Genomic DNA, 24,830 nt, shown 5'->3' on the forward strand with positions numbered 1-24,830 from the left:
CCAAACACAAAACCATCTTGATAAGCTACTATGGAGGAAATATCAAGAGATTCAGCCAAGATGGGGGGCATGGGAGGTTCCCACCTGTAGCAGCAGCACAGGTGAGAAAACCAAAGGGGTTTTCGGTGCCTGAAGGCAGGCTCAATAAACCAACAGTGTGCTGCACACAGGGCTGGGCCATCTTAGGTCACAGCAGTATCAGTGCGATAACCAGAGCTAGGAGGGCCAAACTGCTGGCCGGCCAAGCCTGCCCTGGAGTTTATCTAGGGCCTGGGCCAAGTTCAGTGAGTTCATTGGCTGGAAGTGGCACCTAGAAAGCGGTGTTCTAATAAGTACCATGGAGGGTCGGATGTAGGCGGACTGAGGCCCCCATGAGGGCCAACTCGGGCTGAGTGGGGTATGCCCTGGAGAGTTTATAGAACTACCCAGGGGTCCCAGCCGTGACTTGAGAGGAAGGGGCCGAAGGATGGGGGTGATGCTTGGAGGAAAGGAAGTCCAGGATGGTGGTCCCCGTGAACGGCTGGCTCATGGGCGGGCGTGGAAGTGGGCTCTCCTTGGGGGGGGTCCCCTATGTAACAGGTGACGTTAACGCAGACGAGGGATTTCTAGTTTTCCATAATAATTAAATAGCAACCGCCTGGGATTTCACAAACCAGACAGAACCACTGCTCCTGTTTTAGCACATTCCTTTCCATTCTTATTTCCGTTCATTTCAGTGAGGTCACACGGTGGCCAACCATCAACCATTTCTGACCTACAAAAATGACCATTTCGCACGGTTTGACCTAATACATGGGTGAGCTCCTGCCCAAACTTAATTTTACATCCTGCCTTTCTGCTTAAGATGTGTCATAAACATTCTGCCAGCCTGTCAAATATATTGTGTAAAGCTTTTACAGCAGCTTTCTTAAGGAAACCTTTTGCAATGGCTGTAAAATCACTTATTAAACACGACCATTCCTCTAATGTCGTGTTCTTGGGGTATTTCCAGCGTTTCCCGTGGTTGTAAATTAAACTGTGATGGACATCTGCGTGACATACTTCATCAGCAATGGATACTCTCCTGGGATAAATTCTTAGCAGCTGGGTCCCCCACCCCTCGTTTCCACAGTCCATCTTCCCCCACCATAGCACAGACTGTCTGGAAGCTTCCTGAGAGCAGGCCACTGTCTGGTCGACCACTCTATCCCCAGCTGCTGGGGAGCTTAGTGGGTCGCGCTCTGCAAGCAGGGTCGAGGGTCTGGATTCTCAGATACTTTAGATCCACTCAAAAGAGCTCTTCTGGCGGCAGGGGGAAGGGATAAATTGGGAGATTGGGATTGACATAGACACACTACTATATATAAAATAGATAACTAATAAGGACCTACTGTATAGCACAGGGAACTCTACTCAGTACTCTGTAATGACCCATGTGGGAAAACAATCTAAAAAAGAGTGGATATAGGTATATGTATAACTGATTCACTTTGCTGTAGAGCAGAAACTAACACAATGTTGTAAATCAACTATACTCCAAAAAATAATTTAAAAAAAAAAAAAAGAGCTCTGCTGAGCACTGTGGTGAGCTGGGAGCACATGGCCTCCCCCCACCAGGGAACTTGGACTTGACACACTTCCCAGGAGAGGTGGCTTCCCCTCCGCCCACACTCATTCTCTCCCTGCATTGTCCCTGGGGCTCCCCCCCCCCGCCCCGTGCTCTCCGGGAGCCTCCTCCCCTCTGTGCAGGGCCCTCCCTCTGTGCCAGCGGGACAAGTCCTGGCCGTTGAGCCAAGGCTGTGACCTCCTTGGCTGACTGCCCATCCAGACTTGCCACCCCGGTCCCTCCCCACCTGCTGCCTGTGCAGCTTCCCACACACCTGATCAGCGTCCCCATGGATGGCTTCGGTATAAAGTCCTAACTCCCTGGCCTGCTTGTGCCGGACTCTCCAGGGTTCAGGCCCCTCCCAGGCCTCACCTCTTGCCACCAATTGCACCCTGTACCCCAACTGTGCTGTCATGCAGCACTGGGGAGCCCTGGAGGCCCTGGCCCAGGTGCCCCTTTGCTCGGCCAGCTTTGGGGCCAGGTCAGAGTCCCTCTGGGTTGCCCTGCCCTGCTCCCCACCCCCGTGGTCTAGGCCTTGCAGTGCGCTTCCGTTACCTGCCCCCCACCCCCCCCACACACACTGCTTTCATCTCATTGCCTCAGGCCCCACCAAACCTTGACCTCGTCAGGGTGAGGGTCGGGTGTCACTCATCTCTGAGTGACATCACCGGCCATCTCTATGCGCATGGCACAGGTACACAGGAAGACCTGGTCCCTGCCAGGAAGGTCAAGGGCAGACACCCAAGGGTGAGGCCTGCAGGGGTCGGGTGCGAGCCCGTCCTTGGCTATTTCACTTTAAAGACAACTTGTCACCTTTCCACTTAAGAAACAAAAAAATCTCCACGGAACAGACTGGGCTCTGCTGGAAGGTGGGGGAACGAAATGAGGGTCTGTCAACCCTCACGGCTCCTCTCTTGATGAACTCCCTGCCCACCGCGCCCCCCACCCCAGGTGCACTTTCTCACCCCCAGACCTGTCGTTTACTGAGCCAGCATCACCCCGACAGGACCTGTCCCGTCCTGTGTGCCCTGAAAGTTGACCTCCCCCGCCCAAGCCCACTCTTCTCCTGGGGTCTCCGTGGCCCCCTTGCTACCCTGGCTGACTTCATGAGGACAGCTCTCCTCCTCTGCACGGTGCCCAGAGACACTCCCACCCTTGGGAACTGGGCACACACAACTGCCCTTGGCCCCAGAGGGTGGGCTTTCCTAGCAGAGTTTATTTATTTTTATTTTTATCTATTTATTTATTTAGGCCACACTGTGTGGCTTGTGGGATCTTAGTTCCCGACCAGGGATCGACCCCGGGCCTTCGGCAGTGAAAGCTCAGAGTCCTAACCACTGGACCGCCAGGGAATTCCCTCCTGGCAGGTTTTAAAGTTCTGTGTCTGCAAGCAGGCCAGACGGAACCCCACTACCCAACTGGAAGCGGGGTGATGGGCCAGGTGGCCTCTAGCTTGTCAGGGGAAAGATGAGGGCGGGGCCGTGAGTGGTCTCATCTCTAACCGCCCAGATCAGCACCTGGTCTCCCTCGGGCTCCCCCAGCCCCAGAATCCTGAGAGACGCAAAAGGCTCTTCCGAACCTTTCCACACTGCGAGGTGACCTCTGATTAAACAGTTCTGACGGCACACTAAGGAAAAACTCAGATGCGTGGGGAGAAACCACACCCCTCCATGAAAACTGTTCGAAGCTGCTTTTTCTTCCGGGACATCTAAGAGTCAGGGACACTTCGCGGCACAAAATATACGCTAACTGGAACTATTCATGTGAGACCTTTATCCCGGCAGAAATGGGCCAATCCGTCCCCATGATACCTCAAGCAGTCTAGCATAATTTCGGTGACAAGATGTGTAGAAAAATATTACTCTGATTTTGCATAAGGGAAAAAATGAGGTTGGCATGGGACAGTCAGGCAGAGAGCTAATTTTAGTGCCCAAATCACTAGATGTCAATTAAGTAGCTGGTGTACTGCCTAGGAGTGAATTCTTAGTGAGTGTTCTTTTTTTAAAAATAAATTTATTTATTTATTCATTATTTATTTTTGGCTGCATTGGGTCTTCGCTGCTGCGTGCGGCTTTCTCTAGCTGCGGTGAGCAGGGGCCACTCCTCACTGCAGTGCATGGGCCTCTCACTGCGGTGGCCTCTCCCGCTGCAGAGCTTGGGCTCCAGCCGCACGGGCCTCAGTAGCTACGGCCTGAGGGCTGTAGAGCGCAGGCTCAGTAGTGGCGCACGGGCTCAGTTGCTCCGTGGCATGTGGGATCTTCCCGGACCAGGGGTCGAACCCATGTCCCCCACACTGGCAGGCGGACTCCCAACCACTGCGCCACCAGGGAAGCCCTTAGCGAGCGTTCTTAATAAACCTTAACCTCAAAGGTTTTTTTTTGGGGGGGGGGGGCGGGTGGGCACTGGCTTAATTAGTCCATCGATAAATAAGGCACAACTCTGATTAATATCTAATGCCAAGATGGTGTTTTTTTAAATTATTCTTCTTTAATAAAGGTAAGAACTAACTGAGGTAAACTGCTAGTGGTGAGTCATCTGAGGGGCAAAAAAAAAAAGAACAAAGCGGAACATTCTTGGGCATAAATCCAGCCAGCTGCATGTTATGGTCCTGAAGAACAAATGTGGTACAAACTCTTCACCTGCAAAGATTCCTGGCTGATAAGAAACGGCCCTTATGAAACACTGGTAAGGGCTCATGAAAAAATGTCACCTATGTCACTGTTACCTGAATTTGATCCCTCAATTATTAGTACAGGAGTGAACTTAAAAATTTTTTTAAAGGAAAAATTAAAAGAAAAGGAAAATTGGCCAATATTCTTGCCATCATTTACAAATGTCACTGTGCCCCGATCTTTATTTGCCTGGGTGTATACGATGACAGCTGTCATCACGGTGAATATACCAACGTTCCACGTTTTGCATGCTGCTATGGTCTTTTTAAGTATTGCTTTAATCATTTCCCTGTTGTCAGATGTACGCATTCCAATCACACACACACACACACACACACACACACACACACGTCTCAAAGGGACAGAATTGCGGAGGCAAAGGTTAGAAATGCTTTATGATTTTAGATATGCATCACCAAACTGCTTTTTCAAATGACTGTACCGACAAGGACAACCCTGCAGGAAAACAGGGGTAAAGAAAGAAAATCCTGGGAGGTGATACAACAAAATGAAAATTAACTGTAGCTGCAAGGGATTTTGGGTGTTTTCCCCCATTTTTCTATTTTCCAAATTTTCTGCAATGGTCATATGACATTTATAATTAAAACAAAAAAAGTTAACGCTAGGAAGCTGGGTGCAGGGTATATGGGAACTCTCTGCACCATCTTTTTTCTTTTCGGTTGTGCCATGTGGCTTACAGGATCCTAGTTCCCTGACCAGGGATCGAACCTGGGTCCCAGCAGTGAAAGCATCAAGTCCCAACCACTGGACTGCCAGGGAATACCTGCATGATCTTTTTTTTTTAACCCTTCGTAAATCTAAAATTATTTCAAAGGATTCAGCAGTTGGATGGCCGGAGGTTTCTTTAAATTTCTGATTAAGTGGAAATTAGAGAGCAGAGTCTCTACCATAGGTCTGGTTTCAAGAAACATGACAAATTTCCATCGGTGGAAAGGCTGTTGGATCTACACCAAAAGACAGGCAAATAAAAGTACATTTATCCACTTTAAGCTAACTACTGAAGGCATATGGCTTTTAGAAATAAATGCTGGCCTTTCGTGATGAGTTGATCATCTCTGAGTGCTCACAGGCTGGAGGTGAGGCCTTGGGTTGGGCTCGGTCCTCCCACGGGCAGCCACCCATCGTGCAGTGTGTGGAGTTCAGAAAACCCGTACTGACAAGGTAAGGACCACCAGGGCAGGCTCTGCCCCAGATCCCCCGTGTGACTCATTCATGTCCCACACCTGTACACCCCAGCTGGCTGGTCCAGAGCATGGGGAAAAGCTGGGGTGGCTCCTTGAAATGAGGAGTCCTGAGTGAAAAGGGGCTTGGAGGAGCAAGGGTCGGGAGAGTAAGACTCGGAGACAGATGCCTGTCCTGCAGCAGGCATGGCAGGGCCTCCAATTCAGGGCAAGGGTGTGCTCCCGAGACAGGCTGGGGATGAGGAGTTCCCTGTACAGTGGCTGGGGATCCCAGGCTGCAGATGCCCCTGGGGTGCAGGGGACAAACGTGGTTGGAGAGAAGACACACCTGCAGGGCAGAAGTGAAGGGGAAGGTCAAGGAGGCCCAATCTGGGAGGTTTCTGCACCCACTCGTGCACTGGTTACGTCTATAAAGTTGTTGCGAACACTGAGTTAGTGGTTACCGAGCCGCTGCTTCTAGGGCAAATCTGGGGTTAGATTCCAAGAGCCTCTGGTCATATTTTCATCAAGCCATTAATACAGAACCTCGTGTGATGTGTGTTTCTGTTGAAAGGCGACTTACTGAATATATATCTCTGACTCATTAACACTGAACTCGTGGCCAACAGCTCTGTAACTCACAGAGCTCGTGGAACACACGTGTTTTCCCCAAGAGGGAGCGTAGCGGCCTCCCTGGGCTTAGGACACTAGACAGTGCTTCAGCCCTAGGCTTGGGGGCCATTTTCAAAACAGCGCAATTGCCAACAGAAAGCACAAGAATGCAGAAAATGTGGCACTAAATACACCACAAAAAGGATGCTTGTTTACAGAACAAGCTGAGACGGCAGAAGGCGGGAAGGGGAAGGCGGGAAGGCCGAGTGTGCAGTTCAACCTCAGCCCGGAGCGCTGTTGAATGGCGGAGGAAGCTCTGTGAGCACTGACTTGGGGGGATTACAGAGAAACTTTAGCCAGTAGGCGAGTTCGTGAATACAGAATCCACAAATAATGAGGAGGGCACTGCATTCTCATGTTTTACTTAGGAAACTCCACGCAGGTGGGGATCTCTGTGTTGTCGGTTATAGGCACAGGGCCTGGTGCAGGGTGGATGCCCAATAAATATTTGTTCGAGGGAGGGAGAGAGAGAGGCAGGCAAGTAAGGGAGATGCCTGGTCTGTGGTTTAGAAGAGGAGAAACGAGGAGAAACAAAGTGGGGGTGGAGGGGCAGTCGGGGAGGGGATGCCTTGTGCGCAACGGTTCTGTGGTGGGCCTTAGGGGGCCTCTGGGGGTTATACTTTATCCTTGAAACTGAAGCTACAGAAAGGTTTATGCATGAGGTTATTAGTTCAGATTTGCCTCTGAAAGTAGCGGATGCAAGCGGGCAGCAGACTGGAAGGGGCCGAGGGTGGAGGGTGCCAGGACCACTGACCTGGGGGTCGGGGACAGGCAGGGCAGACTTAGGGCCGGAGTCGGGGGGAGCAGTGGCGGGTTTGACCCAAGCTGCTTGGGAGGACTCGGGGTGATGGCAGGTGGCAGCTAGACACAGGAGTGGGGCGCTCAGGAGACAGGTCTAGAAGAGGGATGGAGATTTGGGCAGAGGACGGTACCCGAAGCCAAGGAGTTTACGAGATTCCAGGGCTAGGGAGACTGCTTTGCAGAGCTGCCTGGAGACTGAACGGGACAAGACACGGAAATTACAGCCCTGAGGGGCCCTGCTTTGTTGCAAGGAGTACCGGAACAGGAAAGGGGGGTGAGGAGTAGTTCATCTCAGAACCACTGGGAAGCTCAGAACCAACCGAAATCTCTAGGTTGTTTTCTCACAGGCTGTCGTTCCTCCTTCCCCATCCTATATTTCCATAGTTGCTTACTGAGACCAGAGGTTGATTCAGATCCCTGGGAGACATTCAGCAGCATCTGGACACACTTTTGATCATTACTACCAGGGGTTATGGGGGGTGCTCCTGACATCGAGTGGGTCACCACCAAGGATGCTGTTCAGCATCCCAACCACGGAGAATCAGCTGGCCCCCAATGTCCATGGCGTCCAGGCCAGGAAATGCCGAGTTAGATCCAGGCATGGGAACCGAAACATTCCTTGCCCCGAAGCCCACCTTGCTGGCTTCAGCTAACTATTTCAGTCGCTGAGATTTGGGGGCCCCGATTCTATGACACAGAGATGGAGGCCACCCCTCCAGCTTTGATAAGCAAACTTTCCACATCTTTGCTTTTCTAAATGACATGGTAAGGACTTCCCTGGTGGTCCAGTGGTAAAGAATCTGCCTTCCAATGCAGGGGACGTGGGGTTGATCCCTGGTCAGGGAACTAAAAGCCTGCATGCCGCAACGAAGACCAGACACAGCCAAAATAAATTAAAAAAAAAAATTACATGGTAAATGGCTGGTGGACAGAGCAGAGGACGGAACCCGGGGGGCCATCTCCCTCTAATTAACTCACTAATTAATGCCGTTTGGGAACTTTCATCCAACTAGTTATAAGCCTGGCTAAATGGTGATTAGCTCAGAATTATCTTAACATCTCTGTGTGCTTCTCACTTCTGCCCCCAAGAATGATGTCCAGGACCCGATCTGACGCTTCCCATCTCCCCACGTTCCACCCCGTTTTCCTGGTCTACTGACTAGACGGTCACCTGCCAGAAGAGGAAATGAGGCTGATGTGACACCATTTCTTCCTAATGATTCATGCTGGTTTTCAGGCTCATGACTTCAGCTCTGATAACCTACTCTTCTGGGGGACAGGGGGATGACAGCGGGTTGGCTGGTCTCTAGTTGGGCGACTGACCTGGGCCAATTCTTCTGCTTCCTTCCCAGGCCTGGGACCATACTTACCAGACACCAGTCTTCTGGTGGAATGCCTGGAGATGTCAGAGGTCATGGGTATCTAAGACTTGCTTTTAAGTTCTTACAACCCTCTGGTGTCAGATGCAATGAGTGTAGAGAAGTCTTACCACTTAACGATTAAAAAAAACAAACAATCTGATTCAAAAATGGGCGGGAATAGACATTTCTCTAAAGGAGATACAGACATGGCCGATAAGCACGTGCAAAGATGCTCAACATCCTTACTGCTGGGAAAATGCAAATCAAAACCACAATGAGATGCCACCTCACACCCACTAGGATGGTGCAATGGAAAATAACAAGGGTTGGTGAGGATGTAGAGGAACTAGAATCCTCATGTGTTGCCGGTGGGAATGCAAGATGGTGCGGCTGCCATGGAAAAGTGTGGCAGTTCCTCAGAAAAGTCAAACATAGAATCACCATATGATCCAACAATTCCACTTCTGGGTATGGACCCGAAAGAACTGAAAGCAGGGACTCAAACAGATACTTGCACACCCATGTTCATAGCAGCATGATTCACAATACTCAAAAGGTGGAAGCAACCCAAGTGTCCGTTGACAGATGAATGGATAAACAAAATGTGATATATCCGTAAAATGTAATGTTATCCAGCCTTAAAAAGGAAGGAAATGCTCACACCTGCTACACCTGGGTGAGGACATCATGCTCCGTGAAATAAGCCCGTCACAAAAGGACAAATACTGCATGATTTTATGTATACGAGGGACTCAGTGTAGTCAAATTCTTAGAGGCAGAAAGTAGAATGGTGGGGGACAGGGGCCTGGGGAGTCAGTGTTTCATGGGGACAGAATTTGGGAAGATGAGAAAGTCCAGGAGATGGGTGGAGGGGATGGGTGTATAGCAATGTGAATCTATACTTAAAAATGGTTAAAATGTTTTCTTAAAAAAAAAAAAAGCAAAACTAGAGCTGCAGGAGACACTCAAACAGCACTTAAGAGCTTCATTCCTCCTTCTCTACTGACAGCTGTCCTGCGTGATGGTTGGGACCCTGAGAGCTTCGTCGAGGAACTGGTTCCAACATCCAGGGACCCCCACAGTGTTCTGTAAGTGGCCTGGAAGGCACCCTGTGGTGCTCACTCCTCAGAGCTCCCTTAGCATTTGGCAAGGATGGTTCATGGAAATAAGCGGAAAAAATCGCTCCGTTTAGTGTTGTGAGGCATTCTGATGAACAAGTTTAACCACTGCATGGGGGGGAGCGGGGAGGCGGGGGTGTCCCTGGAACTTTTTACCAGGAGTAAACTAGTAGTTACCATATGATCCATCAATCCCACTCCTGGGCATATATCCAGAGAAAAGTCTAATTCGAAAAGATGCACGCACCCCAATGTTCACAGCAGCACTATTTACAATAGCCAAGACATGGCAATCCAAGTGCCCATCAACAGATGAATGGATAAAGAAGATGTGAGATACACACACACACACACACACACACACACACACACACACGAAATAGAATATTACTCAGTCATAAAAAAGAATGAAATAATGCCATTTGCAGCAACATGGATGGACCTAGAGATTATCATACTAAGTGAAGTAAGCCAGACAGAGAAAGACAAATATCATATGATATTGTTTATAAGTGGAATCTAAAAAAATGATACAAGTGATCTAATTTACAAAACAGAAACAGACTCACAGACATAGAAAACAAACTTATGGTTACCAAAGGGGAGAGTGGGGGGGAAGGAGAGATAAATTAGGAGTTTGGGATTAACATATACACACTACTATATGTAAAACAGGTGAACAACAAGGACCTACTGTATAGCACCGGGAACTATACGATATCTTGTAATAACCCATAATGGAAAAGAATCTGAAAAAGAATATACACACACACACACATATATTTCTGAATCACTTTGCTGTACACCTGGAGCTAACACAATATTGTAAATTAACTATACTTCAATTAAAAAGAAATTCTATAGTGATTAAAAAAAAAAAAGAGTAAACTAGTAAGAATCACACCTAAAGGATGACATGGACCACCAACGGAAATGGCCTTCCAACATGAGGTTGAAAAAGGGCAAATCTGGTCGGGAGGACAGAGGTATGACCTTGACACTTTGGTAAGAACACAGCTGGGAAAGAACATGAGGAAGACACCCCTGCGCTGTCCAGGCTTGTCCCAGAGCTTATCCACTCCCCTTTGCTCCATTTCACACTACTTTCTGGTGTCAGGAAGGAGGCACCTTCAGTCTCATCCACAGGGAGCATATGCCTCGTGGGTAAGTATTTCTCGTCCCTCTGAGTACGAGGCCAGATGCTTGTACTGGGCCCAGCAAAACCATTCCACCCCCTCAGGCCCCGCCAAGAAGGGCAGCCGGCTTTTCATCACTGGCGTGTTTTAAACAATTATGTTAATTCAGCTGACTGTCCAGAAATCAAAATGACATGACTGAAAAACTTGTCAATGAAAACAGATGATTTTGAAAAGATTAATTCAGGTGTAGCTACTACACATCTGAAATCTTCCAGAAAACCCCAACTGGCCTTATTATATATTATTACTATTTTCAAAACCTTCAATGCAGGAGACACAGAGCAAATGTTAACAGAGGTGGCTGGAAGGAGGGCAGAGGAAATCAAACACTTGACAGAGGCCAGTGGGTTTCTCTTTCAGCAGATAAAAAGCATTCTGTTAAAGGCGGAAGGGAGGAAAGAAAAACTTGCACCTACAATGCCAGGAAAAAAAAAAACAAAACCTGTTTGCTTGCAATGGCCTGGGAAATTATTCAAGGGCGCTGCATTTCTGTCACAGGACAACCAAAATGGTCTGAGGGGTAGGTGAGGCTTAGCGAGACCCTCCATGGGGAGTTCTCAGTGTAAACTCACACCTGCGAGGAACTCCTGTCCCCCCTGCACCTGTGTCCCTCGCCAAATTTACAAGATCGGAGTCACGGGCCTAGAAAGAGAACAGGAAAAGTCATGAGTCTACTGTAGTGGGTGGCAGACTCTGGCCTGCGGGCCAGCCACCTGTTTTTGTAAATAAAGTTTTACTGACTCCCAGCCATGCCCACTTATTTCCACGTAGTCTGGGGCTGCCTTAGCAAGTTGGGTAGCTGTGACCGAGGCTGTGTGACCTGCAGACTATAGTATATACTATCGGGCTCTTTACAGAAAAAGTCTGCTGAGCCCTGGTCTACTGTATCTAGTTGGTTTGTTTTGGAAACAAGGGCCTATTCTCAACAATCAAGATGCACCCAGCAGGGCTCACGGGGCATGGGAAGCTCCCATTTTTAATCCCCGACACACACAAGGGAATGGAATAAGGGAAGCAGCAAAGTGGCTTAACTGTGTGGAGTCATTACTGAATTCCAGAGCCCTGAAATAGCCCATGCTGGCAGCAAACAGGTACGAGGTGGGTTTCTGACCATCTCAAGATCCTCACCGTCCTAAGAATGCCAGCTCTAACCAGCTCCTATATTAGGAAAATTCCAGAACCTTGCAAAACCTTCATTAGTATTCCTTTTAGTGCTGCCACGGTGTGAGCTCGAATATATTTGAATATATCTCATGTCTCAAGGTCAGGAAGAGAACACTTTCATGTACTTATGTAAGCTAGGTGCAGGGCTAGGCAGACGGAACATTCTTCTCCCTCTCTAAGGTACAAGAGTTGTGTATTTGATGAGGGTGGTATTTGAACGCACGGAGAAGGAGGAGTTATTCAGAGTACAGGCAACTAGCCAAACATTTTGACCCACTGTAACATATCAGGCACCTCTTTATACTTTGTAGCAAATTATATTCACAGCAGATTCAGATTTAGAAGCTGCCAACAAGGAACTAGTTTTCCTGAAGATCTCCTCTTTCCTCTTCTTACTTACTGGGTTCCTGAGAGTAAGCCGAAGTTCAACACTTAGCTTTAAGATACCTGAAAATTACAATGTGTTCTAAAGAGTGTAAGAATGAAGTACTAATAACCCCTGTAAACTTGTTCTCATTTACACGTCACTGGAAATAGAAAGTTCCTGAGGGGCGTGGAATAGGGTCCCCCCCAGATTCATGTCCACCCGGAACCTCAGAATGTGGCCTTATTTGGAAACGGGGTCTTTGCAGATGTAATCAAGTCAAGGATCTCAAGATGAGATCATCCTGGATTTAGGGTGGGCCCTCCTAGATCCAAAGGACAGTGTCTTTATAAGGGAAAGAAGAGGGAGATTTGGACGCAGAGAGACACACCGATACAGAGACAGACAGACACACAGAGAGGAGAAGGCCATGTGAAGATGGAGGCAGAGGCTTCTCTGGTGGCGCAGTGGTTAAGAATCTGCCTGCCAATGCAGGGGACACGGGTTCGAGCCCTGGTCCGGGAAGATTCCATATGCTGCGGAGCAAATAAGCCCGGGCGCCACAACTACTGAGCCTGCGAGTCACAACTACTGAGCCTGCGAGTCACAACTACTGAGCCTGCGTTTCACAACTACTGAGCCCATGTGCCTAGAGCCTGTGCTCTGCAACAAGAGAAGCTACCGCGGGGCTTCCCTGGTGGCGCAGTGGTTGAGAGTCCGCCTGCCAATGCAGGGGACACGGGTTCGTGCCCCGGTCCAGGAAGATCCCACATGCTGCGGAGCAGCTAGGCCTGTGAGCCATGGCCGCTGAGCCTGCGCGTCTGGAGCCTGTGCTCCACAATGGGAGAGGCCACAACAGTGAGAGGCCCGCATACCTCAAAAAAAAAAAAAAAAAAAAAAAGAGAAGCCACCGCAATTTCAAAGCGCTGCAACGAAAAGTAGCCCCTGCTCACCGCAACTAGAGAAAAACCGCACGCAGCAATGAAGACCCAACACAGCCAAAAATAAAAATAAATAAAATAAATTTATTTTTTAAAAAAAGATGGAGGCAGAAGGATGGATAAACAACAAGGTCCTACTGTATAGCACAGGGAACTATATCCAATATCCTGTGATAAACCATATGGAAAAGAATATGAAAAAGAATGTATATATATGTATAACTGAATCACTTTCCTGTACAGTAGAAATTAATACAACATTGTAAATCAACTATATTTCAATTAAAAAAAAAAAAAAAGCTGGCCAAAGCCAAAGATCACCTCTGGCCACCTCTAGAAGCTGAAAAGAGTCCATCAAAAGAAAGGATCCTTCCCTAAAGCCTTCTGAAGAAGAATGGCCCTGCACACACCTTGATTTCAGACTTCTGGCCTTCAGAACCACGAAAGAATATATTTCTGTCATTTTAAACCACCCATTTTGTAGTCATTTGTTACAGTAACCCTAGGAAACTAATACAGTTCCTCAAAAGTCAGAGTTATTGTGTCACCAAGTGCTTCATCCTTTTCTAAACATTTTTTTACCGTCTGGTGCACTGGGACCCCGGTGTGGCATTCTGACATTGAGGACCAGTTGAGGACCAGGCCCATTCATGAGTTGGGAAGACAGCTTATAATAAAATAGAATAGAAACTACCAGAGTAAAACTTTGGATCCCATGGGTGTGTGTGTGTGTGTGTGTGTGTGTGTGTGTGTGTGTGCACGTGTGCGCATGCTTATGGCATCACTGTGTAAAATGGTAGTTTTCATTATGATCGTGGTCAAAACCAAACACACAGTGTCCCAGAAGCCCCCCTATCCACGCCCATCTACAAGGCGAAACTTCCAGACCAACGGAAAGCAACCCCAGTTTTTAAAAATCTCCGGGGACAGTGTTTAGTTTTACCATCTAGAAGGCCTTCAGATTTCACCTTAACTCCGTTTCTGCTTTTCGTTTGTTTGTTTGTTTATCTTTTGGCCTTGCCTTGCGGCATGTGGGATCTTAGTTCCCCGACCAGGGATGGAACCCGCGCCCCTGCAGTGGAAGCGCGGAGTCTTAACCACTGGACCACCAGAGAATTCCCTCTGCTTACTGACTAGAGATCAGTTGTCCAGGCAAAATCCATAGAGACAGGAAACAGATTTGTGCCTGGGGACAGGGAAATGGGGGGTGACTGCTAATGAGTAGGAGATTTCCTTTTCCAGTGATGAGAATGTTCTGGAATTAGTGGTGATGGTTGCACAACTCTGTGACTATATTAAAAACCACTGACTCATACACTTTAAAAGGGTGAATGCTATGGTATATGAATTATAATATCCCAATTAAAAAAAGCAGCAGCAGAATGGCTGACCCTGTGGATGGCAGAGCTCTCCCCAGCAGGTGGGGAAGCTGGGGGCCTTCCCCTTTGATCAGAGCTCTGGGAATATTCTAGAAGAGGGAGAAACACCACAAGGAAGGTTTTAGCTTCCTGATCATAAGCGGGGAGGGGGTGCAGGGGGAACCTGGTGACAAATTTAGAAGCACTGATTTACCAGGTGTGACTTATAATTGGGCCTCGGATTTCTGGAGGAGACCACTGTGGTTGTACTTCGTTTAAGAAAAATACTATATATATATATATGTATATATATGTAGATATATATTTGTTATGAAAGAAGTTATTTAAAAAAAAAAAAAAGCAAAGTTGTGTTTGCTGTTGTAAACCTAGGACCTGGTTCACAGAGGGTGCCAGGTAATAATCTGCTGAATGAATTAATAAAGGAATGAACGAACACACGCAAACACTGCAGAAGCACTCCACACGCAATGACAACCCTAGGAAATAAGGAGTGGTATTATGTTTCTAATTTGATAGACAGGAAACTGAGGATTAGAGAGTTTTAGTTGCACCTCCAATATCACCGAAGCAGATCTGAGCTCCCTGCTGCCACCTCTGTGTTCACGGTGCTCACGGCTATGTGTGCAGAGAAGGGGCTGCAGGGCAGGTCAGCGAAGGTGGGGTGACAGCGGCTTGCTGGGGAATGTTAAAAAGCCTGGAATGTTAGAAGCTTCCGTGGTAGAAGGACAGACGGAAAGGGAAATGAGATGGTGCAGGGGTGTGCATAGGAGGCTCCCAAGTCAAATGAGAAGGAAAACCAGGTGCACGATTTTCCTATTGCTTCTGTAACAAACTACCACAAACGCTGGCTGAGAACAACAGAAATCTATTCTCTTTTGGTTCTGGAGGTCTGAAGTCTAAAACAGGTCAAGGGTTTCCCTGGTGGCACAGTGGTTAAGAATCCGCCTGCCAATGCAGGGGACACGGGTTTGATCCCTGCTCTGGGAAAATCTCACATGCCGCGAAGCAACTAGGCCCGTGCGCCACAACTACTGAGCCCATGCGCCACAACTACTGAGCCCATGCAGCGCAACTACTGAGTCTGCATGCTTCAACTACTGAAGCCGGTGCACCTAGAGCCCGTGATCCGTAACACGAGAAGCCATCGCAATGAGTAGCCCCTGCTTGCTGCAACTAGAGAAAGCTCCCGTGCAACAACAAACGCAGCCATTAAAAAAAAATGAAAACAAAATAAAATAAAATGTAACCACCCACAATGCATTAACCGTAAATACTCTAAATTAAACCTTTAGAACATTATTTTTTCAAGACACGATGGCAAGTCGGCTGTGTATTTGCTACTTTGAACGTAACCAAACACTACTTTAATCTCGGTGGAAACTATGAATCTACCTAAGAACAAAAGCAGAGAAACGCCAGTAGAATTTAGTTTACACCCAAGGCAATTTTAACCACACAAAAAATGAGCATAGCTGCAGGGGTCCTTTCCCTGAGACTTCCACAAGGACATTATTTTAATCACTCTGCCCCTCCCCCGTCAGCCACATTCCTCCTCCAAAAAAATTCCTACCGGGCCGCTCCAGAACTGTGACTGGAATTGTTTTGCACCTGGAGAGAGGGTTTTCAAAACAGAGCGGCTCTTCGCCACTTTCAGGGGAAAAGTAAAGTTTAACTAACAAAGAAACAGTGATTGGGCTGGACGTAACAAAGACCTCTGGGCTTAAAATGATTTAAGAGCGTCCCGATGAAAATGTTTAGATGAAAGTGTTTAAAAAGTCATCGATGGAATTTGAGGAAATGGAAACAGGACCCAGGATGAGTGAAGAAAAATGAAGGAGACCTTGACACAAGGATCAGAAATATGCTAAACACGTGGAAGGTAAACACCCAGGGAGGCACAGCTGGTGACTACAGCCCTAGTCCCGGGCGCTGGTGACATGGGCAACGGGCCCTGCAGCCAGCTGTAATCGTTACTGTGTGACAAGAATGAAAATTATACCACAGTTTCTGCCAGGAACAACGTACATGCCACCACAACTTTCAGCGTGGGGGCATTCTCAAGTCGACTGAAGGAAAAAAGAGAAAGAAAGGAACCAAAGAATCCCTTTCTCCTTTCTCTCAGGTATGCCATTGAAAAGGGACATAAGCGATACAAACCCCAAACAAGTTAAATTTACAAGAATTAAATTTAGTATGCCCGCCGGCTGTATGCTCTTACTGGATTTAGAGCAACGTTTTTTTTTTTTTCTTTCCCACTCAAAAGGGCTTGAGCCATAGAGCTAGCAAGCTACTGATAAAGCATAAAACTCTGACCCAGTCCAAACAACCGAGATGCTCAAACTTTCCAGACTCTTTATTACTTGGAATGTCAACTTAAAAATACAGGCCTGGGATGGAAGGAAGGAAGGAAGGAAGGAAGGAAGAAATAATGCCATTTGCAGCAACAGGGATGGACCTAGAGAATATCATATTTAAGTGAAGTAAGTCAGAAAGAGAAAGACAGGGCTTCCCTGGTGGCACAGTGGTTAAGAATCCGCCTGCCAATGCAGGGGACACGGGTTCGAACCCTGGTCCGGGAAGATCCCACATGCCGCTGAGCAACTGAGCCCGTGTGCCACAACTACTGAGCCCGTGCGCCACAACTATTGAGCCCGTGCGCCTAGAGTCCATGCTCTGCAACAAGAGAAGCCACCACAATGAAGCCCGTGCACTGCAATGACGAGTAGCGCCTGCTCGCCGCAACTAGAGAAAGCCCGTGCGCAGCAACGAAGACCCAACACAGCCAAAAATAAATAATAAATAAAAATTAAAAAAAAGACAAATATCGCATATCATTTATATGTGGAATCTAAAAAAAATGATACAAATGAACTTATCTAGGAGGCAGAAGTAGACTCACAGACATAGGAAACAAACTTATGATTACCAAAGGGGATGGCGGGGGTGGGGGATAAACCAGGAATTTGGGATTAACATATACACACCTGTTGTTTACCTGTTTATATATGAAGCAGGTAAACAACAAGGACTTACTGTATAGCACAGGGAACTATACTCAATATCTTGTAATAACCTATAATGGAAAAGAATCTGAAAAAGAATATACATAACTGAGTCACTCTGCTGTACACTTGAAACTAACACAACTTTGTAAATCAACTGTACTTCAAAAAAAAATTAAAATTAAAATACAGGCCTGGGGGCATACCCTATGCACGGAGTATATAACATTTATTGAGCATTCACCATATGCTAGGCGCTGTGCCATGCACCTTACACATATGACCCCATCAAATCCCCAACCAATCCTTATTCCCGGTTTAAAGGTGGGGAGACTGAGACTTAGTGATGGAAACTGGCACCAGAACCCAGATCTGATTTGACACTCAAGCCTGGGCTCTGGACACTTCTCCGTACAGCTCCAGAATTACTCATTCACCCGGATACCTGCAAAATCATCCCCAGATCGCCCTTGGCCATAGGGCTGTTCACCTGTCCTGAACTCTCTCTGGTCAACAAGAAGGGACCCGCCCTTCCTCGCTCCTGGCTGGAGTTCCACTCTCCCCGAACGGAGGCAAAAGGGGGAAAAGCTGTGTTCTTCGCTTCTGTGGTAAAACTTCGCGAACACTTTTGACCCCTTGGGCCAGCCATCTCTTCTACCGCTTCGATCTCAACAGAGCGCCAGGTAGAAAAGACAAGAGGACAGCTACAACAAACCGTGCAAGGACCAAAGGGCCTCTCATTCCTGCACCGCACCATCTAAATTCTCCCACAAGAGAGAAACTGGAGAGAGAACTAAGAAAGACCCAAAGCACACACACTTCGTATGTTTTTGTTACCCCAACGATCAATTGTCAGGAGGACGTCTGCTCCGCGGAATAAGTGCTGCTCGGAGGCTTCAAGTCCCCCCGGTGCTGGGTATTTTTATGGTTATCGCCACATCCCAGGTCCTGCCCCGGGGAGCTCCAGAACCTAGAACCCGTGTCCTTTCCCGGCTGAACCACGGAGGTTGCACCGCCCAAGCGCTGGGGCTCGGACAGAACCGGCGGGCATCGTCTGCACTCTGCATTCGCCAAACACAGCCCACATGCACGAAAGGGGCAGCCTGCACTGCAGGACCCGCCCGCCAGTTTGGACGAGCCCATGGGGGCCGGGCCCGAAGCCCAGGCAGCCCCGGGGGTCTAGCGCCCGACGCCGCCCCCGGGCCCCGACGGCGCCTCCTCGGGGCCCGAACCCCATTCTCCTCAGCCCCGCCCCGCCGGCCTCACCTCGGTCCCCCGCTGGTCACTCGCCGCCCGCAGCTTCGTTAGTGTCCCGGCCGCCTCTGCCGCCCGGCCTCCCGGGATCCACTGCCGCCCTCAGCCCGGAGCCGGAAGCGGGAAGCCGCGCGGGCGAGGTGCGCACGCGCTGCTCCGCCCCGGAGGGCGGACTAGAGGGTGTGGGCCCGGAAGGGGGCGTGGCCGCGAGGATCGGTGGGTCCGGGTAACTAAGGACTTGGGTTGAAGCTGTACCTGGGGCCTCAGGCAGGGATCGTTCGCTCGGGTTTACGCGGGGCGAGGGGACTGAAGAGTATTTGCGAGGAGGGTGAGAGTGATCCTTGAAGGGCGGGTTAGTGGAGCAAGGGGGCTACGGGCGATCCTGAGGGGAAATCCGCGGGGTGGGGGGCTTTTTTGGGGAGGGGGTCAGTGGGGCGCTGGGGTATCTGTGGGACTGGGGGGCGCTTAGAGGGGATCTTAAGGAGAGATCAGCGGGGTTGAGGGGCGTTTTGTGGGGTCAACGGGGGCCTGGGTGATTAGCGGAACTGGGAGGGGTTTCCTGGGAGAAGATAGCGGTACTGGGGGGGGCGGCTTGGGGAGTTGGGGGTGTCTGGATGCGGGAGTTGGGGTACAGTGGAAGCTTGGGGACATCTAAGGGGGATGAGTCCAGGGACGAGAAGTTTGAGAGGGGAGAGTACGAGAAATGGAGAGAACAGGGCTGTCTCCTGTGAAGACGTGGCAGCATAGATTACAGGAAATGAAGATTACAGATCTTGGAAAAATGAGTCATATAACTCTCAAGTGGTCCCAGACACCCCAGTATAGGTACCACCAGATACCCCAAACACATACCAGACACCCAGGCAGATGCCATCAGATACTCGCTTTCAGGCACCCTCAAATAGGTCAGACACCCACGTAGGTCTGTTAAATGCCCCCAAACTATTCAAAATCTGAAAAACACGCCAAATATCTCAAAAGTACCGGACACCTTCATCCAGGAGCCATCAGACACCCCCAAACAGGCTTTCAGACACCCAGAAACACCCAGAAACATACCGCACATGGACACTTTCAGACACCCTCCAACACAGATGCTATCAGATACCCCCAAACAGGTGTTCAGAGTCTGAAACACATGCCAGACACCCCCACACAGATGTTTTTAGACACCTGTAGCCACGCCAGATGTCTCTCCAAGTGTCAGCACCCCTCAGGTGCCATCAGCCATCCGGGTCCTGAGGCTTCTTGTCTAACCCAGGTCCCCCATAAGTGGAGGGGGTGGGCAGGAATCAGGAGAGAAGCCAAGCACCTTTAACCTAAGGCCCAAGTTGTTCAACCAGGTCAAACCAAACTCACCTCAAAACACACACAATCTGTGGTTGAGAGCTCTCAGTTCAGAAACTGGGTGGCAAAGTTCCCAAGTGACCTGCCTTCACTTTAAGTTTAGGCTTCATGATCAAGAGAGGGAGCATGTCCAGGGAGTTGGGGAGCCCAGAAGTGCAAGAACCCCACCCCAGTTGAGGCCATCAGATACCCCACCCCAACTGAGGTCAGAAGCCCAGAGGTCTCGATGGATCTGTAAATGTTCACTCTCTGAATTGCTATGACTTTTGGACTTTATCCGAAAGGCAATGGGGAGCCATTGACGATTCTAAGCAGGAAGAATGGCATGAGCCCTATTTCTATAGCCCCCTGGGTTATAGAAACCTTCAGGTTGACAAAGTTCTCCCCTAAAACCTTTCCAAGGGGCCTGTCAGGAAGGAGAGGTATCTCTTGTCCTCCCTTTATCCATCCAACCATTTTCTGCATTTTTTTGAGTCCTTATCATGGGCCAGGGACTCTGCTAAGAGCTAAGGAGCTATATGTCTATAGCTGCATTTCCCAGTCTTGGTAGTAATGACAGTGGGGGCTGGATAGTTCTCTGTCGTCAGGGGCTTCTGTGCATCAGAGGGTATTGAGCAACCCTGGTCTCTTCCCATTAGATGCAAATAGCACTGCTAATCCTGACAGCCAAAAATGTCTCCAGATATTGCCAAATGTTCTTTAGGGGGACAAAATGGCCCTTGGCTGACAGCAATTGGCCTCAGAGACGCTCAGAACCTACAGCCACCTAATGCCAGCTTCCTGGGGAGGTGGCCCTTCGCTTTGTTTTAGAGAGTGAGTAAGAGTTATGTGGCAGAGGGAGTTCCAGGAACAGTGCTGAATGAGCAAGGTGCAGGTGATGGGCACAGGCAGCCACAAGACTTCAGGGTGGCGGCGGCGGGCAATCCCGGTGGCTGAGTAGTGGGAGAGAAGGGTGGAGGGGTAGGCGGGGTCAGACCCCGGAGGGACCTCAGAGGTCAAGGCCAGGAACAGGACTGTCTGGAATTGTGTTCCATCAGTGGGGTTGGTCTCTAGGTAAAGCATCTCAGCTTTACCCTGGAGACGCACCTTCCATAATTACCTGGAGCGTGACTCATTCACTGTTCTGTTTAACTTACTGTGGGGCTGTTTCCTTAAGTCAGTAACATCTGGCTTTGAATACCTGCGATGGGAGGTAGGCTTGTGACGAATTATACCTGGGCAGTGCCTGCTCTCCGCCTGCTGGGAGCGAGACACAGCCTTTCCGGCCTCACATGCTTCCTTAGACAGGTGTGGGGCTGTGGTCAGAGCCCAGGGTTAGGGTCTGTGATTTAGATGCTAGCTTTGCCTCCTCAACAACAAGAAATAATGATGATGTCAGTAGGTGCTACCATTGCCTGTATGTACCAGGCGCCACGCTGAGTGCTAGCCACATCATTTCTGTGACACGAGCTCCAATCTTCCCTGACCTCAAAGGGTTGTCCCGAAAGTCAAATGATGTTTCCAGGAGGTGGAACTTGACTCCTGCCATCCTGAGAGTAGGCTGGATTGAGGGACTCGCTTCCAAAGAAGAGAGTAGGGAAACGGGAAAAATAGTAACCCGGCAAATGTTACCTTAACCAGGTGTTAAAGGTGAACATCTCCACAGATGTCATGTCAATAGCACGTCCCCCCGATCTGATCAGCCGGGAAGGTTCCCCAAATCCATAACCCCTTTCTAATTATAAGAAAACATCAGACAAACCCAGATTAAGGGACATCGTACAAGACACCTGGGTAACATTTCTCAAGACTGTCAAGGTCATGAACAATAAGAAGAGATGGAGAAAAACCCTCAAAGACCAGAGAGACTGGGAAGACAGGTGATTGAAGATAATGTAGTATCTGAATTGGATCCTGAAACAGAAGGGGAACACTAATGGAAAAAAAAAACCCCAAACTGGTGAAATCTGAATTAAGTCTGGAGTTTGGTTAATAGTACTGTACCAATGTTGGTTCCTAAATTGTGACAAACATATTGTGGTCATATAAGATATTAACATGAGGGGAAGCTAGGTGAACCACGTAAGGGGGGGTCTCTCTGCACTTTTCTGTAAATCTAAAATGAAAGTACTTCCCTGGTGGCGCAGTGGTTAAGAATCTGCCTGCCAATGCTGGGGACACGGGTTCGAGCCGTGGTCCGGGAAGATCCCACATGCCGCGGAGCAACTAAGCCCGAGCACCACAACTACTGAGCCTGCGCTCTAGAGCCCACGAGCCACAACTGCGGAAGCCCACGTGCTCTAGAGCCCGTGCTCCGCAACAAAAGAAGCCACCGCAATGAAGCCTGTGCACCGCAACGAAGAGTAGACCCTGCTCACTGCAACTAGAGAAACCCCGCACGCAGCAATGAACACCCAGCGCAGCCAAAAAAAAAAAAAAAAAAAAAAAAAAAAAAAAAAAAAAAAAAATTAAGAAAAATAAAAAAAGTTAAAAAAATAAAATGAAAAGTTTCGGGGAGAAAAGGGATCTGCCGCCCACTGGAGGGTTAGGGGAGTCCTCAGATAGATAGTTGTATATCCTAAGTTAGGGTACAATGCCAAAATGCAGCAAAAGATTCCACTTACAAGTCCCAGGTCTGGTCTTTTTGAAGTAACAAAACATTTAAGTTATCCCTCCTGCCTGCCTTGCATTGCATTCTACGTGTGGTAATTCGTTGCTTTATGCTAGCCACGGACAGCAATCCACAACAGTTTCATGCTTATACCAAAGAATGGAATCTGATCCTTTGTACCTGGTATTTTGCCTGTAAGTCTACTGATAAAAGATTATTGGAAGCCAGTCACAGAATCTGAAAATAAACTCTAGTCTCTCGTTTACTAGTTTAGGGCTTTCATAGAAGCCAAGGACTCATTGCAAAACATTTTTGCAAGGATGACCGCTTGTATTCCATCCAGCAACAATACATTTTTGCCTGGTTTAGAATTACCGGTAGCTTATTTCAAAGCGAAGGAAAACCAACTGAGCACGTGTTTGCTGTCTTTAGAACAGCTGGCAAAAATATGGTATGAAAGTGTTTTCATCTTCCTATTACTCTAAATATTATTGTACAGAGCTATTATTAATGCCGTTTTTTGGTGGGAAAACCTTAAAAATTGCCCCAAATATTGACATTAAGCGCATCAAACAACAGAGTGTCTTTGGTATATTAAACTTTTGGTTTTCATGTATCTGTAATTTAATTTTCCTTTAAACTATAAAATTTTGCCTTTGGTACAACTAAAAGAATTAAAAATTAATTTTATTAAACAAAAAATAGGGACTTCTCTGGCGCTCCAGTGGTTAAGACTTCCTCTTCCATTGCAGGGGGTGCGGGGTTGATCCCTGGTCGGGGAGCTAAGATCCCACATGCCTCGCGGCCAAAAAACCAAAACATAAAACAGAAGCAACATTGTAACAAATTCAATAAAAACTTTAAAAACGGTCCACATCAAAAAAAAAAGTTAAAAAAATATTAAATGGCGTTATGTGGCAGTGGATTGGTGATCAGGGGCTCAGGCTCTGAGTTCAGACCCTACTGTGTGACCTTTGGCAAGAACTTAACTCCTCTGGGCCTCAGATTCCTCATCTGTAGAAAGGGGGAATACTAGTGCCTATCTTACAGAGTTGTGAAGATTAATGAGGAAATCTGTTTAAAGGACTTGGTGTTTGGGATATTGTATCTGCTCAGTATAGTAATGTTACTCTCTATTTGTACAAAGTCTTCTGTGATTGTAAAGTGACCTTCAGGAAATGAGTCCCTGTTGGAACCCTCATCTTCAAGGTCAGATGTGTAAGGGGTTCATTGATCTGTTGGCTACTGTAAGTCACTTCCCTGGGTCTTCCTTGCTGCTGGGAAAGCTAGCTCGGGGATCGGCAAACTTTGGCTGTAAAGAACCGTAAGGTAAATATTTTCAGCTTTGAGAACGTGCTGCAAAAATACTCAACCCTGTCATTATAGCGTGGATGCATTTCTGTACTGTCCATGGCCCAGTCCCGGATATTTGACCTCACTCTTCCTCCTGCCAACCTCCCACTTGCCCCTTGAATTTGATGCCTCAGATACAGCTCCGTGGGGGCTTGATCCTGGCCCTCCAGGGAAGTCCCTGTATCCAGCAGACCTCACCCCCGACCCCCAGAAGAAGAGATTAGGAAGTCAACAGAAACAGGAAGTCACCTGCTGCTTAAAAGGACTTTAAGATGCTGAAGACTTGGCAAAGCCCAGGTGGCCTCAGCTGAAAACTGAGGCCATGTGTCAGGAAGCGGGTTGGAAATCTTCCAATGCAGAGAAAGCTCCGAAGGGGACACCCCTGAGAAGAGCAGGCAACAGTCCCACCACCAGCAAAAACAGTGCTCCGGAAAGAGGGAGGAATCAGGAAGAAGGAAGATGCCCATGTGTGGGGCCGGGCAAGGAGGAAATGCAAAACCTGTGGCTCAGGTCACAGGGAGGCAGCTGCCCTGCAGGTGGAGGGACAGCTGTCACGGCACAGCCCATCCTGGGGCCAGTTCTCTACGGCCCTCTGCAGTGATTCTCACTGGGGACAATCCTAGCCCCCAGGGGACACTTGGCCACATCTAGAGACATTTTTGGTTGTCATGACTCATGGGATGGGGGGGTAATAAGTATCTAGTAGGTGGAGACCAGGGATGCCGGTCAACGTCCTCCAATGCACAAAATAGCTCCCCCTTCCCCCAGCAAAGAATTACTAGGCCTCCAATAGCAATTGGGCCAAGGCTGAGGAACCCTGCACCAGCCTGAATTTGCAACTAACAAG

At 48.5% G+C, this 24,830-nt stretch overlaps 1 protein-coding gene across 4 annotated transcripts in view; it reads right to left on the reverse strand.

Moving 5' to 3' along the window:
- The window catches only part of ARHGEF18 (Rho/Rac guanine nucleotide exchange factor 18), a 68,345-nt gene that overhangs the window by 41,218 nt on the left and 2,297 nt on the right, over positions 1-24,830 (reverse strand). The window contains exon 1 of one of the 4 annotated variants that reach the window (XM_067733988.1): positions 18,706-18,837. The exons of 2 other annotated variants lie outside the window; for them this stretch is intronic. The gene's annotated coding sequence lies outside the window, so the exon portion shown is untranslated. Of the gene's footprint in view, positions 1-18,705; positions 18,838-24,830 lie in introns of those variants that run through there. One more of the 4 variants, XM_067733989.1, reaches the window with a different exon arrangement.

This window comes from Pseudorca crassidens, chromosome 3 (assembly GCF_039906515.1).
Source record: "Pseudorca crassidens isolate mPseCra1 chromosome 3, mPseCra1.hap1, whole genome shotgun sequence".
In the NCBI taxonomy this organism is placed as follows: Eukaryota; Metazoa; Chordata; class Mammalia; order Artiodactyla; family Delphinidae; genus Pseudorca; species Pseudorca crassidens.